We start from the raw sequence: 20,417 nt of genomic DNA, 5'->3' as shown, positions 1-20,417 counted from the left end.
CTGTGTTTGCTAGGACTCGCCATGCGTAAGTGTCATTGGTCTCCAAATAGCACCTTCCCCTGTGCCCTGCCGCTGCCACTATTTCCTCTTCCTGTATTTTTTTTTCCTGCTAATGTCTCAGATGTTGCCTTCTCAGAGAACTCTTCTGCCTATATTCCTTCTGTATGAGCCCTGGTGCATACCATTGCATTTCCCCTAGGGCAGAGATGTGCTTAGCTCATCCCATTTCTGGCCCGGAGTACGGTGCTTAGGACGTGGTGGATGGGAGTTTACTAAACGATTACTGCAGACGTGAATACATGAATGCAAGCATGGGCACACACTGAGAGACTAAGAAGACATATTAGTGCTGCACAGAGTTGAGAGAAAATCTATCATTTAATGGTGGTGGTTATTTCTTTCGATAGTCTTCTGTAAAATAAATTATCCTGGTTGCCAGTTTATAGAAATGCTTGGTGTTCCATAAAGAAGAAAGAAATCTGTTGATACACTCCTCTGCACTTAATGTCTACTAAATGCCATACTACAGCATTGCATCCAAACCCTCCCAAAATCCCATTGATGACTTAAACATCTCTCAGCTGGGATCCTAAATCTAGCTTTTCTGTCTTGGTCACTGGTCAGGAGAGGACAAAGGCAAATGATAGTTCGGTAACTCCCTACACCCCTCTCTGGCTAGTTACAGAGCTGGTAGTGAAGTTCACAGCCTCCTTGTGTCCTCCCTCCTCTTTTTACAAGCCATAACTCTTGTATGTGCTCTGGAACTTAAGCAACTTGTACCTATATTATGGCTGTCATACATATCACAATGTTAGTGGTACCCATAAACCCACGCCGTCACCACCAAGTTTAATAAAGTACTCAGGGAATAGCTAACACTAGGCAGAATAAAGCACGGCTCTGGTTACAGATCCTCAGGAAAATCCTGTACTATATTCATGAGGTGCTTTATTAGGACATTTCCAAGGGTTTTCAATAACAAAAAAGTAACACTTTATTTATTATAAAATACACACGGGCTGGACAGTTGGCTTGGTGGTTTGAGCACTTGACTCATAAACAAGAGGATAGGAGTTCAGAATCCAAGAACCCAAATAAAATAGTAGATAAGACATACAAGAAGTCTTTAGAGAAATCAGCTAGCCAGGCTAACATTATCCATAAGCTCTGAGTCCAGAGAGAGAGAGGCAGGGGTGGGGTTGGGGGTGACACAAGAGAGAGAGAGAGAAGGGGGGGAGGGAGGGAGGGAGAGAAGAGAGAGAGAGAGAGAGAGAGAGAGAGAGAGAGAGAGAGAGAGAAGAGAAGAGAGAGAGAGAGAGGGAGGGAGGGAGGGAGGGAGGGGGAGGAGAGAGAGGAGAGAACCTCAGTTAAGGTAGAGCACAATCAAGGAAGACTCCTGACTTCAACCTCATCCTTTCACAGGCACACAATTTCATTGGCTCACATACATGGGACCATGTACACACCACACACACACACACACACAAGCACATCATACACATAGAGAAATTAACAAAACTCTTGCTGTCAGCTGTATTCTACTTCATGGCTCTCTAACCAGTTGTCCAGGGAACATGTCAACAACTGTCTCACTCTGAATGCGCTTATAACCAATCATATCACACCACTTTGTGTTTAAAATAATCTATAACTATTTAATTCTTTGTAATATTGACTGTCTGGGTAATTGTGCTATAATGTATTCAATGGAAAGAGAATTATCTTTGGGAGGGAAATTAATGATACCAAAATCATAGTGAGTTGAATGAACTTAATTTATTCACCCTATTACTTTTCCTTTTACCAGGGATAATTTAAAGTCAATAGTAGTTTCATTTAAAACCTGTGAATTTTCAAATCTTCTAATTTAATTATGAAATTGAAAGAGATGTCAAATCACTCTGAGTTTACATTTGTGGAAAGTAAATACTATGCATGAGACCTAGGTAATAAATGACACATTTCTCAAGTATTTCTAATTAATTTCCTTCTCCCGTTTTAATTCTTTTATTCTCAAATTTTGCCATGACGACTCTCAGTTTTCCAGAAAAACAGTATCTGTTGGCTCGTGTATATTTTTTTCCACCTCTGCTCTCACAGCCAGAAAGTCCAGGCTGTTCTGTTGTAAACTTTTATTGGCAGGAGTTCATAATTCAGCTGTAAAATTTCATGCTGTGCTGCAATTCAGTGCACAAGCCTTATGCCCCGAAGAGCTTATGTTTCTACAAAAACAATTGTAACAAAAAAAAATCTATTTTTTTCTCTTTTAGGTGGACCAGAAAATAGTATAGTAAGAAACACTAACCTTTAAAAAAAAAGTTCTAAAAATAAAAGGTGCTAGATAAAATGATCTCCCTGACACTGGGATATAACCCCTTACTCATAAAAATAACTATTATATGATAGCAATGGAAAATTTATACTTGTAACAAGTACAGCTTGCTCTCTGGTACTCAGAGTGCAAGAAATGTCACTTTGCTTTATTTTTCTAAGATAGATTAAATCCAGTGTGAAGTCACCATCACCAAGGTTGACAAGAAGTCTAATAACAGTCAATTTAGGGTGCCCTTTCTCTACCCTCAGGCATTAGCAGAACTCCTAGGCTTATGTAATCCAGGAGAAAAGAAAAGGACACATAGCTAAGAATGTGGCAGCTTCGGATTCCTAATCAGGCAGCAAACCACCTCACATAGTTACTTTACCTCCACCAACACCACCAAGCTCAAGGAAAGACCTGTGAGAGACTATGGCGCTGGATAGTCTCACATCAGCTTGACACACAAAATAGAGTTATCTGAAAGGAAGGAACTTTAATTGAGAAAATGCCCCTATAAGATCCAGCTGTAGAACATCTTCTTAACTAGTTATTGGCTGGATGGGGCCTGGCCTATTGTTCTTGGTGCCATCCCTGGGCTGGTGGTCCTGGGTTCTATGAGGAAGCAGGCTGAGCAAGGCATAGATGATCAAGCCAGTGAGGAGCACCAATTCATAGCTTCGGCATCAGCTCCTGCCTCTAGGTTCTGCCCTGTTTGAGTTCCTGTCTTGATGTCCTTGCATGATGAATAGTGCTGTGGAAATGTAAGCAAAATAAATCCTTTCATTTCCAACTTGCACTTTGGTTGTGGTGTTTCATCAGAGCAATAGAAACCTTAGCTGCAGCCCAGCACACAAAGCTGACAATGCTCTGAGAGGCCTCAGGGCATGAGCACTCATGCACACATCAATGTCCATGGCCTTCACATCTCCCTTCTTGTCCCCAGTTCCCCACTTCCTTACCTAGTTTCCAACCTACCAGAGACCTGCCATGTTTCTCACAAATACTTATATTAGGGTACCCAAATTCCTTCAAGAAGTATCAAATTTTGAACCACAGTAAATATTGTTTTCATCGACTACCTCAGTTTTACTAAGAAGCTTGGGTGATGAGGAAGAAGCAAAACAAAAAAAAAAAAAGAAGAAGAAGAAGAAAAAAAATTACTCTAGCCTTCCTACTTATTCAACTTTAGAAGGAAGGAGAAGTCAGTAACACCTCGAATGGATGTAATAAAACCTGGAAACATCCAGGAAGTAAGTCTCTGCATGCCTCTGCACTTGCCTGTGAACTTGACTCATTTCCTTCTCTGCTGGAATTCAATACCGCTCTGCCAACAGAAATGATGGGGAGACTATGTTGTTCATTCCTGAGTTCGAACTTAAAACTTGAGATACTTCTCATGGTTTCATTAGCCAGTGCCCCTTTTGATGACTTGCTCTCTTGAAAGGGATAGAGAGCTAGGCAGCACTGAGTCAAAGAAATTTCTGAGGTGTCCTTCAGAAATGGAGAGTTGAGACTCAGCACACACATGAATTAGCATTCATTTTTCAGACTGAATCTTTAACTTCTGGCCTACGTTAAATGACAGATGATAATGGGCCGCTACTAGTAGACCCTGAAGCACAGCTGTCATTACTGTAGCCCTGACTACACCTTTATGCTACGAAAAGGCTGGTGGAGTAACAGTGGATGAAGTAGCGGAGAAAACTAAAGATGGGGGAAATGCCCAGCTGACTCCAGAGTAAGTTATAAATCATGGAAAATGTTGACTGCCCCAAGCTTTTAGCATCTTAATATAGTATTTCTCTGTTTGACCTTTATGTCTTCTATCTATAAATGCATTTTCATCAGATAGGTACCCAGGGTGGTGGGAAAGGAACAGACTGGGAACAGCAGTGGATGTTGTCTGCTGGCTCCTTCGCAGTATATCAGGGCCCTTCACCTTGTGTTTCATTGGTTCCACTACTCTCTACTTCTCTGTTAGGATGGACTCACAAAGCATATCTGGAAATTAGGGGGTTTGGGCCTGTCCACAGAAGCCAGTGTGTGGCCTCTTCCAGGAGCTCACTTTCTCTTTGCCCTTTTAGAATGTAGGGACCTGACACATGCGTTTATGTACTTGAGTTCCGCATTAATGTGTGTCTTCTTCTATGGAAATGTAAAGTTGAAAAGAGAAACCATATGAAGAGTTACTTCTTGGAGGAGTTGGGAGTTAGGACAACTGGCTGGAGTAAGAAAGAACAAAGGGAAAATAAGAATATTCTAATCACAAAAAGAAAAAAAAATGCAACATGTTTATTGGGTTTACACATCCAGGATAAGAGGAGACTCTTGATTTAGATGACGAAGGATCTTTTGACGATATATAACAGACTAATGAGTTCAAATTCCTTTTAAAAGCGTATTTCCCTGTGAATAAGCGTTTTGGTAGTGGAAACATCCAACTGTGATTCTTTCCCTGTATGTGATGCTACGCTAAGCAATCTACCAGATTCCCACCAGGTGGAGCTCATGCAGTAACTTTGAGACACCCGGCGCAGAATGGTAAAAACACAGAACCGAAAATACTTCTGTCAAACAGATGTTCTTGTCTTTGATGCTGCATCGAAGTTAAGGTAGGAATGATGAGGTCGGAAAGGCTAATAAATTTATTATGTGTTGGAAAACTTATTTCTCCTTGCCCATGAGGCAGAAAAGCCATTATTTGTAAAGCATAATGCTACCCATGCTTTGTTTGCTGTGGCACCAAATTCCCCTAATCCTCCACATAGTTTTGTTATCCTTTGTGTGATGGGCATCTTTGGTTGTGAGTAAAAAAAAAAAAAAAAAAAAAAAAAGCGAGACACATGGTAGTTTCTGTTACCTGATGCCTAAAAAAGAAGTTCAGTACATTTAAATAAATCTGTTGCAGGGAGAAAAAAATACACTGGACACTGTTCATCTCCCAGTGGCTAAGGAACAGAGACAGCATTAATGGTGAGGAGCAAATGATGTGAGAGAATGCCAGCGCCTCTAAACAAAGCAGACAGCTTGACAAAAGTGGTTTCCCCCATGTTGATCAAATAGATCTGAGCATCTTTGCATCCAGCTTGTAAGACCTGAATCTGTTTTCCATCTCTCTTTATCCCTCACCCAGTCTCCACCATCCTTTCATCTGGGTCTCCCTGCAGTGGATTCGGCTGTTAGGAGACAGAAGTTACAGTACAGTATCTCGCTGTGCAGATAATGAGAAGCCAACCTGAAATGTCTCAGGCTCTTGTTCTTTTCTCCCGTCTTCTGGCCCAGCTGCAAGGGCCTACAAACTTCCTTGGATAAATTCTACCACAGATAGGGAGCATCCAAAGAGAAAGGAGGGTAGGTAACCAGCTGGGGCGCATCCTCTACGGATTGAGTTTTGTTTATTTGTTGGCTCTGTCATTAAGTATTAAACTCATGTCTTGTATCACCTTGACAAGCACTCCGCCACTGACCTGTTTGCCTAATACCACATCCTCCTTCTGTTTGTTTTTGGTTGGTTGGGTTTCTTTGTTTGTTTGTTTATTTTTTGAGGTAGGGACATATTAACTATTCCGGACTGGCCTTGAACTCACATTGCACTTAAGGTGGGGCCTTAATTTTGGGACACTTCTGAGTCAGCCCCCTGAACAGCTAGGAACTACAGGTCTGCACTGCAGGACCCAGATTCACCGTGCATTGTCAGTCAGTGTGTAGGGCCAGTCTGTAGTGCTCCTGAACCATTCACTTTGGTACTTACTCTGTATTAGACGAAAGACTCATGTACTGGCCATTAAACCAGTTTGGGAAATTGTGGGTTCAACAAAGAGAGAAGAGGGAGGAAATGAAAGGAAGATGCTAGTGTACTTCAGAGTATTCAAATGTATAACCTCAGTAAATGCTAATTAAGCAGGGAAGTGAGGTAGCTTACATTCCTCACTTTACAAATGAAAAGAGTGGGTGGGCAGAGAGTTCAAGCAATTTGCATACAAGTCAAAATGTGTTTACTAATTAAAGATCTCAGATTACTAATGTAGATGTTAAGGAAGGCATCAAGTTGAATACATTGACTTCTTTCCAAAAGATGTCACTTTCTGGTACAGAGATATTTACAAAATGGAGTCTGTAACCAAACTGCGTATTAGTTCATCAAAGGTGTGTTAGGAAGAATGGTATTTTGGGCAGATTAGAATTAGTCCTGTGCATTTGGGGGCTAGACAAAAAGCCAAACTACTGACATCTGCGGGCTAAGGTCATCTCCAAAGCCAGTAAGTAACTGTCTAGTCACTTGGAAACCCTGGCTCAGAGGAGTCTCTGGCATGGTTCAGCACCCTTCAGTTGCTCTCTTAAAGTTCTTAATCCATTTTTAACAGAGGACCCTGTGTTTTCATCTTTTACTGGCCTTTCAATGCTGTCCAGTGGATGGTATTTGTCGTTTTTGATCATTTCTGTGTCAAAATAGACACATCTGTTTCCTGGACTGTTTTGTGACCTTTCAAACTGTCCCCAGAAGACTTTGCTAGCCTGTTATTTCCTCAAACGGATGAGTGAGGATGAACCATCTTTGCTCCATCTTGTCATAGAGCTAAAAAAAAAGGATTCCCTTCCTCACTGGACAAATCCACACAGAGAAGTCACTCTGTGTGAGGCACATGCCAAGGTCACAGTAATATTCTAGTTCTTTCTATCTCGACTACCTTCTCTAAAGGAGGAAGAGCTTCTGAACCTGGGTGCCCTAGGTTACATTTTCTCCTTGTTATACTTGTCCTTGTTTCTCCTGGTTTCCATGGCCTTGCCCTGGGAGTGTCTTCTGATCTCCTCTTTGTCTGTCTGTGATTGTTACCAGGTAAGGCTAAGCCATTGGGGAATGAGACCCCGGTGGAAGCTGACATCCTTGCTTAAGGCTAAAAAAAAAATCTCCAGTGGGTTCTGGTGGATTTTTGAAACATTAAATATGTTCTAGATTCTTTGTGTATAGAAAAATCAAATTTGTGAGATCTCCTTATGTATTAATTATCTATTTTAACATAACATTGTACTCAACACTGAACAGAGAGTTTTGGTTACTGTTCTGTTTCTGTGGCATCAGTCATGGATAGCAAAAGTATGTGAATATGCAGACATTGTGTACAAGGGCAGCAGGGAAAGGTGGCTGAATGGAGTGACTCAGAGTATGTGGCATCTTGTGCACCTCAAGATTAAGGATACTAGTGAGGCTATGAGGAGTGAGAGAGCCTTAAGTGACTAATGCTCACACTGGATGGTACAGAGAGAAGCTATTAGGCCCTTTCCAAATAGTTTTGGAAGATTGTGTCGAAGAGGTGGGATTGCATGAGCTATTTGGATGATAGAAGAGAGATAACTTGGCAGTTGGTAGGAGATAGCATTCCAAGAATATGGCACAATTTGGAAAAGGCTTGCGTGGAGTGGCTGGGTGATAGAGATATGAAGCCAATTGGCTTGAACTGTGCTGGGGCTCATTCCAAGGAAGGATTTCAAATTTAATTCAAAACAAAATAATGACTTTCTGAAGCATTATTATGGCAACCCACAATACATTTCTGAATCCAATCTATGCTACACAAATCAAGAGCTAGCTTAGGGGATTCCTAGAAAAGGAAGTCTCCTGGGTAAGGAAGTAGGAGGTAATCCTAGAGAGAAAGGAACACCAGAAACCCTCATGGGTAAACTGAGCAAATCCTATGTGCTTTACAGATCAGCATGATGCAAATAGCCAGAGAGGAGGAAGTATTTTATTCCTGCTTCATGACTGTGATGGGAGAAATTATAGGTGCCAGTCTTGGCTGCCTCACTCCCTTTGCTAATGTTGTTGTCATGACCACTGAACAAAACCCCCAGTGACCTGCATCTGCAGGAGGAAGAATCTTGTCCCTGCTTGCTACATCTTTAATTGTCATACCCCCATAAGACTGTATTTATCCACAAACATGGATTGCCAAATTCTCATAATATCTGCTTCTTTCACAGAGATTTCTGTTAAGTGATGAGAGAATGCCTATACATTCAAAAAGTTAAACACTAAAGTGATTAAGTCACACTTATAAAGGGCGACTCGCATGCCATGAGGCTGAAGCTAGAAAGAATAAAGGAAAATAGTATTTGTCATAGGAAGGTTAAGGAAGAGTTTGAGGGCTCTGTCTTAATGGATAAGTAGAATGGAATTATTTTAAATGGGGAGAGCAAAGCATTATGGAAAGGAATAAAACCTCATGGGGAAAATAAGGCCTTCAGTAAAGGTTAGTCATGATTCAAGGGCCCTGTCATACAGGCCTGCTCAGAGAATGATAGAAGGAGACAAAACAAGGAGAGTCTCTGCGTTCTGCTGAAGGACAAAATATTCAGAGAAGTACATTCTGCCCAAGCTCATGAGGTTAAAGAACTTGGTTAATAGTTGAAAACTTCCATTAAGGTTTTTTTTTTTCTTTCCCTAACACAATGTTGACTTGCCAGTGCACAGAAGAGGTAAATCACCCACCCTATATGACAATTTTGATAGCACCATCTGAAGAGCCACCAGATCATTTGTCTTTGTGAAAGGTCCTGAGCATACTCTCAAGCTCTACTACTGGTACAAGAGCAGGCCCCCGCGGAAGGGCTCTGGAGTGCATCATTTGGCATGTCCCGCTGCTCTGGCCATCTGCTGCACCTTACAACGTGGCCTGGCAATTTAAGAGATGGCACGGGCAGCCCCATGATATATCCATATGTTACCTTCCTCCTGGTAGCATAAGAAACAGCACAGCCGTCTTAAAGACAGCACCAGGAATCCCTACCCACATGACTTCCTTTTCTCCTGAAGACCGGAGCTCACAATTTATAATTTAAAGTGTGAGATCAAACAGCTAGTTAATCTGACCAGATAATCTGTATAGATGGTGTTAAGTTAGCTAGCTTTGGGATGCAATAAGATGGGGGGGGGGTGGACGGGTGACCCACTCTCGATACCTTAGCTTATTAGGAACAATTGCCAATTGCTAATATAGTAAAGATTCTTGAGAATCCAGGATTATATTTGCACCTCGATACAGGACTTTATAACCCAAACCTTTCTTCTTGAAGTAATCTATCCACTATATCTCCAGGAAGTTTGGTAAGGTGATAGGGAATCTTCTGAGGCCCAACCCAAACCCCAGCACCAAAGGCTACATCTTCGTAGAAACCCCAGCAGATTCGTACACAGGTGTACACATTTCTGATGCTCTACCCCAGACTAGAACACATTAAAAGAATGAAATAAGATCTTTCCTTAGTTTTGATCCTTTTAAGAAAAGAATGTCTATGTTAGGAATAAAATAGGAACTTCCTGCCCACTCAGAAATTTAATGTAGCTGACTTGATGCCACAAGGAAAACTTTTTAAATGGATGCTCGCTGATTGACTTTACAACCCCTCTAATTTTCTCAAGAAAGAGGCATTTTAAAAGTATCTGCTCTGGACCTTTGCCCCATCCCAGTGACTCGGTTGAGTTGACCACTTTTTCATTTGGGATACTTAAATCTATTTTCCTGTTAATTCTACGGAGGGCTGTTGATTTCTTTTGTTAACCATATTATCCTATCCATTAGTATGCACTGTGGCCCTTCCTTTTTAACTCTGTGTAAGTTACAGGATCAGTGTCCTCCATGCCAGAAGCTGCCCTTTCTATGGCATGACATTCTATGAAGGGGAAATGCTAAAATTGCTTTGCCAGAGGAGAGTTCCCCTTTCTGCTTGGAGCTTGAACTGAAAAGGCGTTTCCTATTTGCATAACACCCAGGCACTTCACATGATGTCATTGTCCAACCCCCAGGCAACAGCAGCAATGGACAGTACTTCTTAAACACTTGGTGTCACTGTTATGTGAGTTGCAGCTGCTCAGCAGAAAGGAAGAAGACAGTTTCAAATATGGACAAGAGATACAAAAATTGCCTGCTAGCATCTACTTAACACACAGTCCTTCAGGAGGATGAAAGACTAAACTATGAGAGACTAACAAAGATCACAATTTTAAATCACCAAAATGTATTGAGTTTAGCCAAAAAGAAATAAAGGAAGACTTTAGAAAAATGTATTCCATTTGTACGGAGTGGTTGAAATTAGCATAACAAACTGTCAGTTAATGAAGCTTGCAGACAGAACAAGTGAACTAGATAAGAAGAAAGGATCAGAGTACTAGTTTTAAGTGAAAATAAGTATAGGAAGATTTTTAGTACCAGTTACTTTGTAGACTGACATTGATGTTTAAAAAATTATGTTTTTTATTAGAGCCTGGTACGAATGATGCACCAGGAAGTTGCTCAAGAATATAAATATCTGCGGCATTCAGCTTTCACTATACAAACTTCATGGAGGAAATGTTAGAATTAACTTCTCCTGTTTATTCTCTAATTATTGAAATTATATTGAAGTGTTCTAGTTTAGTCGCTTTCACACTATTGAAAACTTATATATACCCTTTTATATATTTATTAGCCACACAAGTGTTGGTAATTACATACTCTTCCAGAGTTACCACTTTTGGTCTCTTGAAAATTCAATCTCTAAACAAAAACAAAATCCTTACCCAGAGGGAGCTTACATTTTAGAAAAAAAAAAAAAAAGACAATGTGTAAATAAATAATCCAAAAGATAACTGCCTCACCAGTCTGACGCAGTTAATTGGCAGAAGAAAAATTAGTATCGCAGAAAAATATGTTAACATCTGGAGAATAATGAAATTATGAGTAACAACCATTAATGAAATCATGCCAAATTCAGATGATGGCTGCTCTTGGTAGGCTTCCAGAAGTAACTATTAAAAGAACATATTAGCCTTAACCCAGTGTGTCTGTCTTCTGTGATGACTGTGGAGGGGGGGGATGTCATGCTCCATTCATGAGGGATGGACAGATGCCAGGGTATTTCACGGGGTCCTAATTGTTCTTCCCTGCCAGGAAATTGCTACAGCATGACAAAATCCCAAGGATCAAAGTGCCTGAAGATGAGAACCCCTGTAGCCAATTTGTGTTGCCTTCAGGTTATGTTATAGATCACCCAAAATACCTTGTAGTGGTTTGTATCCCGACAGAGAACTGGGCTCCCAGCTTCACCAGGGGTTGTCTTTATGACCTGGGGCAAGTAACTCATATGTTTGAACCTCATTCTTATAATTTGAAAAATTGAATGCATAATATGATACATGGCCAGGGTAGGGAATGGAAATTTGAGTGTGAGTGTGATGTGGCTGCTGCCTGACTGAGTGTGCAGCACACGTTAACACCCTTCCTCCACCTCATAACTGCCTTCAAATATATCAAATTTATTTCCTAGATAAACCCAAACTTTGATGCTTTGTCTTTAGAGTAGTTGTGTGCATTAGGCCTTGACTAGGCTTAATTTGGGGGCATATTTGGAATTTTGTTCATAAACTGATGAATAAATATAAAATAAAATATCACATGGTAGGGCTGTCAGCCACAGCCCTCTCTAAGCACACCATGTTTATCTGCACAGGAACCCCTGCTTTGCAATGTTCAGTTAAATGCTGTCCTATTTAGATGGAGATATGGAAAGTTACTATAAATGGATTTGGCTGGCTGTATTTATATATACATACACATATACATATAAAATGTATGTAACAATATTTAAAGGAGAGATCGTGAATTTGGGAAGAGACAAAGGAAGAGTTTCAGGTGGGACAGAGAGGGATAAAATTATGTAAATAGAATCTCATGTATGAAATTCTCAAAAAAAAAAAAACCTAATGAAATGTTTAAAGAGCTAGAAACAAACAAGAATTCTTTTCACAAACATAATATAATCTACACAAAGCAATACTAAGATGTGTTTTATGGGATAATCCTTAAGTTTCCTAATGAAGGCAATAATTTGAATAAAATGATGGAGAATAATATTAAAGAGAATATAGAACATACTAGTGTAAATGTAACTTTAATTGGCCTGAGGTATTGTTGTCTTGGAGGTTAACTGCCTCATCTGCTAACCTAGGCCTAGTCCAGAGGCTTCTAGCCTCCGTACAATCTAATTTAGGCCTAGAATGCTTCCAGCCTCTGAGCCTTACTGCTGATTAAGGTCTACTTTTCTAGCTCTTTCTGAACTCTGCCTGGCTGGTTCAACTCAGCTGTTCTGGATCAGACTCCTCTCCAAGCTGACTGATTCCATCTGGCTTCTCTCAGTTTCTCATTGAATTTCTCTGCTTGGCTTCAAACTAATTCTAGCAATCTGTTCTATTCTTCTGGCTCCTCCTCATTCCCTGGCTTGTACTGTCTTCACCTGTGTCTAGCTTGTTCTCTCTTCAACCTCTCTCTGTAAAACTCTCACAGTAAAACTGCCTCTAAATTCCACAATGTGAGTGCCAGGAACTCAACTACATTACACTGCCTCTCAACTCATTGATTAAATCTAACTGACTGAACAGAACTGACTAGAACTCCGAGATCTGCATACGTCTATCTCCTGAGTGCTACGATTAAAGGTATGTACCGCCATGCCCTCGCCTAAGGTTTTCTTTACATGAAACTTGCTCTATACCAGGCTGACCTTGAACTCAAAAGTCCGCTTGCCTCTTTCTCCTGGAATTAAAGGCATGCCTGTATCCCAGCCAGATCACACAGACCTAAGAAGATCTTTGGATGTGATCTCTTGCTAGAGCAGCCATGTTCTGAATCAAACTTCCTCTACATACTAGTTCAAATATGAAGTCGTATCTAAATAATAGATCCCGTTAGGAAGCAACTGATCATTGTGCTGTGCCTATATGTGTGTATGTAAAGAAAAGCTCAATCTCTAATCTGTGAATCTATAAATCTATTGTTTGTTTTCTACACATATTTCCATACGTAGAAGCAGGAAGTCATCTGTGTCTACTTGCTCTTAATTTGTAGCTCTTTTATTTTGATCCTCCTACGAAAACATATGCGGAGAAATATGTTTCTGTACTCTGAGTGTCTACCTCGTGTGAGTAACCTGTCCAGGACACCACATATATTTGTTGGCCATCTGGTATGTTTCAGACATCAATCCTACAAGCACATGTCCTCTACTCAAGTTTGCAGAGCAATTTTGCGTGGATTCAAACAGATTGAACAACGAGTAAGCAAGGAGCCCACTGGATCTTCAAAGCTAGAGGGAAACACTTACTTCAAAGCATGTCACCCTAACCTTCTTATGATGTCTATGGGTACAGGCTTTCATGGCAGTGTAGAGGGGCCAAAGCTCTACTATTCAAGATGGAACCAAGTGTCTCTCTGCATACACTGGGACCTCAAGTCTTGGAAAGGAAACATGGCTTCATGCCACTGGAGGCTCAGGGGCTGTTTCTAGTTGCCAGGCGCAAATCCATTTCTAGATCCAGAAAGCCTACACTGCACAGAGTTTCTCCACCAGGGCTAGGAGCTAAATTAGGTCCTTCAATTGTTTGATCCTCAGTTAAGAGTCTGAGTCACTCCTGGACATTCTCCCCGGGACCTGCTATCTGCCCTTTGAATGTGCACATATTGATTTGTTCATGACACCCCATATTCATAGACTAAAAAGTCTGTGTGTCATTGATAAAAATCATTAATTATTGCAGTTACATGTAGCTTGACCTCTAGTTCATTACTTATTTTTGATGACACTGAGCAGGAGAGTGTAAGGATGAGATAAGAGAAAAGGACAGAATGACAGGAGATGTGTGGCCAGTCCTGTGTGAGCTATCATCTCCTACAGAGACGAACAGGGAGAACAACAGTGGTTCAAGGTGCAGAGAATGAGAGACTGCAGAATGCTCAGCCCTAAATGAGACATAGCTTACACACACACACACACACACACACACACACACACACACACACACCACCTGGTAAGGCTGAAATGATTTTTGTTTTGTTTTGTTCATCTTCTCCTTTGCATCTAAGGAGTTAGCAAATTTGTCAAACATGTAAAACATTTTTGCTTATTATTTAGCTCAATTTCTCCTGCTACAGTCCATAAAGCCTTAGGATCTTTCCTTTTAAGCAGGCAGCCCAGTGGCCAATCTACATCCTGGCCCTCACTCTCGGACTCCAAGAAAGAGCAACATTTCTTCTCTACGTGTATCTCAGCAGGAAGTATATCCAAAATCCATAGCCAGGCTTTTCCTTTTCTGTGTTTCCATTCCCCTCTCCGACTATGCCCCTCTCTGCCTCCATTCACAGCAATTTATGATCCATCATTCAAATCTGCTCTGGACTTCCCACCAGTGATTTTTCAATCAGCTCAATTTCCTTGTAGCACTGCCCCTCCTAGCATAGATGGCTCTCAAATTTCTGTTCAGATTTTAAGATCTCGCTTAATATCAGATCTTTTTACCCTTTATTTTTATTAGTTCTTTGAGAATTTTGTACAACGTGATTGGTTATATTCGTGCCCTTCCTGAGACTTCTTCCAGATTCACCCCTCTTTTCTTCCTGTCAAACTTTCTCTGTTCTTTTTATTCCTGATTTCTGAGATTAGAATATAATTATATCATTTTGCCTTCCTTTTCTGTCCTCTCAAAAACCCCACATATCCCTCCTTCCTATCTTTAAAATTAATTGTCTCGATGTTATTCTTACATATTCATAATGTAAATTTATACACATGCATATTACTAAATGCATTATTACAATATGCTTTATCTGTAAAACATTAATTGTATTTGTGGTTTTAGTGCTGACCGTTTGATATTGTGTAATTATTTGATGTGTTCTCCTCTATGCAAGACAGTTTCTCCCTATGAAATACAGTTTATGCTGTACATATGCTTTCAGGTATGTGGCCTTTCACTGAAGCATGATCAGTATACCAGGGACCACATTTTTAGGGTAATGGCTTTCCATATCACAATGGCTATTAATTGCTCAAGTAAATGTTTAGCTAGAAGTGGGACTTTGTAGCTAACTCCCCTCTGGAAGCTGGAACTTTCTCTGGTTTGAGCTCATGCAGTTCTTCTGCATGCTGTCCCAACTGCCCTGAATTCCTATGTGCAGTTGCTCTGCTGTGTCCAGAAAAAAAATGTTTTTGCTATAGTCATCTACCAACTTTGTCCCTTACGATCTTTCCACCCCCTTGTCTACAATGATTACAGAGTCTTTGGAGGAAAGAATATAATATAGATGTTCCAATTAGGGTTGGGAACTCTGCAGTCACTCATTTTCTGCACCTCATTCAGTTTTGGAGCTCTGTGTTCATTGACATCTACTGAAAAAGAAGCTTCTCAGATGAGGATAAATTTTTGAGTATAACTCTAAGTCAGTGAGAGTTGGTTTCATTTTGTGCTCATTTATCAGATCAATAGTCGTAGGCTCTCCTGTGTAGCCACTGGTTTGGGGGCTCAAAATGGGTTTCCTGGTATGTTTATTTCAGCATGAGCATTAAATACAATCAGAAAGTATTTGGTTACTCCTATAACATTCATGCCACATTACATGCAATGGCAGCTTCCTAGGCCATCTGTTAGTGTAGTGTTCACAGGTAGTTATGACTGGCAATTGGTTTTCTCCTCCAATAGAATGCACAGTACCTTCCAGCACGATGAATGCTAGCCAATAGGAATGAGGATTCCAGTCAGTGCCACCCTTTTCTCTGCATGTTCTATGGCTCAAGTATGTAGCGTCTTTAGCGATGGAACCTTTCCATCAATTTCTGGAAGTTAACCTGGAGAAATATCCTATGACATTAAGGAGGCTATAGGAACTCACTTGCCAACAACTCTAAACAAGGTAATTTGTTGGTTATTTGTTATCCTATAGTATTTTTCCTAGGGTACTGTGAGTCTTACAAGGCAACTTCATTTAAACCCTCTATTTGTATGCTTATGTAAATATTTTAAGAAGTATCTATAATAGAGATTTTAAAAATTTCTTTAGTGTTAGTTTACCTCCTATATGCTCCCTACTTTGCGCTCCCTTAATCTAAACTCTAGTAGGATACATTAGAATAATTTATCTCATTTATGGCTCTAACCTCCCCCCAGCTCCTTTTATTTTTAATAAATAAAATATCCAATTTAGAGCCTAACAGCTCATAGGTGTTGCTTTTTAAAGAAACTATATCTTGAGCATGATTTCCCTGCGCTCACTGTCCTCAGGTTCTTCCCATTTCTCTACCTTCCCATTTTCCTGTATGCCCCACTATTTCTCTCTTTCCCACACAAAAAGCGAAAACAAAATGAAAACCAAGGCAAATAAAATACCAGTAAGGCAGAACAATGCACAAACAAAACATCATGTCCCCCAAACCAAGGTAGAATAAAACATGGAGCTTGTTTTGCAGGTCAACCATTCCTGTATATTGGCTGTGATTGATATACCCAATGACACTTAATTGGAGATAACTGATTTTCCCTTATATCTCTGGCTGATCTGTAACTCAGAGATCCTCCTATGTTTGCTTCCTGAGTGCTAGAATTAAACTTCCACCATGCCTGTCACCTCATATGATCTTTCTGGGCAAAACCACTAATAACTCATTTTTGCAAATCTGTGGAATCTACCGTTCTCATCCTACTTCATAAACAAAAATTTGTGAAAGTGGGTCGATTCCTCCTCTCTACACTGTCTTTGCTTGGTACTCCGTACACTGTTTACTCATGGTTTGCCTCAAGAATCCTAGCATCCTGTGGCAGTTTGAATAGGTTTAGCCCCCATAGATCTATGCTTAGCCATAGGGAGTGGCACTCTTAGAAGGTGTGGCCTTGTGAAGTGGGTGTGGCTTTGCTGGAGCAAGTGTGTCACTGTGGTGGCAGACTTTCAGGTCTCAGACTCAAACTCCACTCAGTGCCTTCAGATCAGGATGTAGAACTCTGCTGGCTGCCGTGCTTCCTGCTATGATGATAATGGACTGAAACTCTGAAACTATAAGCCAACACCAAATAATTGGTTTCTTTTACAAAAGTTGCCTTGGTCATGGTATCTCTTCACAGTGGTAAAACCCAAACTAAGGCACACATTCCTCCTCCATTTCCTTTGACTGTTGCTTCCCGTTAGTTCTGATGAGTGAGTGTCCCAGGACACAATCACTGGGTCTGTCTCTATGTAAAGACACACACAATGTGAGTTTATCCTGTCTCATGACTTAAAGTCACACTGAAACTTATAAATCTCAATTTTCTACCTCTATTTTAAGGCCAAAATGTATCTTACGTACTTACTGGCATATTTGGTGTACATACACAGTTGGAAGGTTGATAGGCATCTCTGACTCCTTTCACTCACATCCCAAACCCAGGCCATCAGCCAATCCTATTGTTCTAGATTCAAATGGGCTTAGCATCCCCTTTCTTCCTTCTTTGTCTTTCACTCAGTTCCCATCAACTTTTGCATGGATTTCAGCATTCTCTTAATAGGACCATTTGAATCTTCAATTAGCTTTCTCAATCTGTTGCACAGTAACCAGAATGATACATTTATAATTTGTTATGGAATTTTGTTTTGGAGGTTTCTGTGGTTCCTCATAACCAATAAATAGATGATAGATAGATAGATAGATAGATAGATAGACAGACAGACATATAGATAGATAAGAATCACCATTTTCATCATGTTCTTTGATGCTCTGAAACTGGGAGACTAACATACTGTCTTCTCTCTAACAGATATTTCTCCTAATCTTGTATCTCCTATCACACTGACACACTTTAATAATCTTTGAAGAGGCTAAGCACATCTTAGCTTTCAGGCTTCTGGTTCTTGTTGCCTAGAAGATCCCTTCTTTACATCTCCACCTGGCTTTTGTTTCTACCTTGTTTATCATCTTCTCGGCCCTGCCACTGTTGTTGCCTTCTCCAGTGATCATATAAAGGGAAGCGCGTCTCTGTCCTTCCTGACCGGAGCTTCCAGCTTTACGCATCTCTAAACTGTTGTCAAGTTATCACAATTCTGAAATCCTCCTTCCTTCCATCCTTCTTGATTATCCTCTCTCATTTATCCATCTATGTAATATTAACCATCCTGTATTTCTCATCCTGTTTTGAAGGCAAAGCCCACAAAAGCCATGGTTTTTACACTTTACCAAGTCGTTGATATTTACAGCAATTACATAGACAATTCACAGTACCTGTCACTCATTAAATATTAAGTATTTATTAAAGGAAGGAATAATTGAAACAAATTTTTCTTAATTGCCCTACTGTAGACATACTCTTATCATAAAGTTTTCCCTGTTATCAGTTAGTTGTAATCCCAGTACTCAAAAAAAAAAAAAAAAATTAAGAAAAGGGAGATATGAGTATCTAAATCTAATAGCATAGAATAACATTTGGATGGCTTCCTGTAAACAATAGAAAACCTGTGAGAAATTAAAACAAAGTAATGTGACATTTTAAAAGCACTAATATGCCTAAGCACTGAAGATAATTATTAGGAATGTGAATATTTTTTACTTGTGAACTCTTGAGTAAAATGCTAAGATTGTTTGCCTTCCATTTCTCATCTGCTTGATAACTGTGATGCATAACTAGTGTTTGAGGTCCCTCTTAAGCCCAAGAATTTGCTCAACACTGTAGGGGTCTGAGTGAAGCACATGGAAGGAAGCAGAGTGTAAGTAAAGGAAGGGAAAGGAACAAAATTAAAGGGAAGAAGGATGCAGGGAGAGAGGAGACAAAGGACCGTGGTATAACAGGAAGGAGGGAGGAGAAAAGACAATGATCATGAGTGTGTGTATGTGCGCGTGTGTGCACGTGTACATTTGCCCATGCAAGTGCACACAATTATTTTGACATTATTGTATTCTGTAGAAAGAACCTGGTTGTATACTGTATTAACCAAACATTCTGGAAAGGCTATATGATCTCTACCTACATCTAAATTCTTCAGCGCATTTGACTCCTCCCTGGCCCTTTGCCCCAGTCCCTCTATCATTAGCTTTCTAAATGTTGCAACTAGAGCTTTGGTATTGTGGAAGCTACCATAAAATCACTCCTTCACTTTCAGATAATTAGTCAAATGTAAACATCTCTAATTTTGGTTGGAATACTTTAATATTTCTCTGATTAAATGCTTTGAACAATATCTATCCTTTTGGTATCACTGCTCAAGGCTATCCCAGTTTTTTTTTTTTTAATCCCTTTGTAAAATTATTTTAAAATACATATGCAGGCCGTGGAATAACTCGCAGCATGCTGAAGCACTTTAATATAGTAAAGATAAGCTTCTTTCTGTTGTTTGTCTTTAAAGATCAATGTAGATACGATTTTTATGCCAACTATGGGTGGCGTTTACTTCACTTTAGCCACATCCCTTTGAAGGCTTGTTCTCTAACAACTACAGCCTTGTTACGTCATTGCCACAAGTGTCTCATCATTCTGTGCACAGTGATGCTCAGATGCACATGTTTCTCTCGGTCTTCTACAAAGGCAGAAGATGAATTTGTAACTGTACCTAAAAGGAACATAATGTTCTGCTTTTTAAAACTGAAGAAACCTATGGTGTCAAGCTAACAGCTCAAAACTGTGGCCCAATTAACTGAGGACACTGCAAAAGAGGTCAAAGATCCCATAAAACCTAGCAAAGACAAGGGCGCTTAGACCATCAAAAGGACCAGGAGGAACGAGATGGAGTCACGATGATTGCCTTAGCTAAGAAACATACTCAAGTTAAGTTAAAAAATCTCCTTTATACAGCTTCTTACCCAGTCTAGTTTAATAATAATAATAATAATAATAATAATAATAATAATAATAATAATAATAATAATAATGCTATTGTAAAAAAATATCATGCCATGGCATTTTAGGTTTATTTTTTTATTTGGTTTTTTTTTTTTTTTTTTTTTTGGTCAGAAGTCAAGTCAATGGGACTGTCAAGTAGTATACCTTAGTTGATTTATATTTGAAAGTAGAAAACAGAGAAGATAAGTTAAAAAAAATTACCTAAAAGTCACTCCACCTACAAGCTCAGCCATTTGGTATGAAAGGCGAGTAGGCATGTCAAGTAGAGGTAAAATAGAAGGTACATTCAGCAAAAGGATGTGGATGGAATCTGAGACTCTCGGTTGGAACTACTGTTAATATCTTGAGGTTTGAAATCGCTGAATGCGTGAGATCCATTACAGAGGTTCACTAAAGGACAGCGACCTACGTTTGAACTGAGGAATCACATCTCTTGAC

The 20,417-nt window shown here is 39.9% G+C and overlaps 1 protein-coding gene across 11 annotated transcripts in view; it reads left to right on the top strand.

Annotated features, from left to right (window-relative positions):
• The window catches only part of TENM3 (teneurin transmembrane protein 3), a 2,605,219-nt gene that overhangs the window by 1,003,997 nt on the left and 1,580,805 nt on the right, over window positions 1-20,417 (top strand). The gene's annotated exons all lie outside the window — the stretch shown is intronic.

Source organism: Acomys minous (assembly GCF_964271855.1).
Source record: "Acomys minous genome assembly, chromosome: 15".
NCBI lineage: Eukaryota > Metazoa > Chordata > Mammalia > Rodentia > Muridae > Acomys > Acomys minous.
The sequence above is the reverse complement of the archived record's forward strand: the minus strand, read 5'-3'. Positions and strand labels throughout refer to the sequence as shown.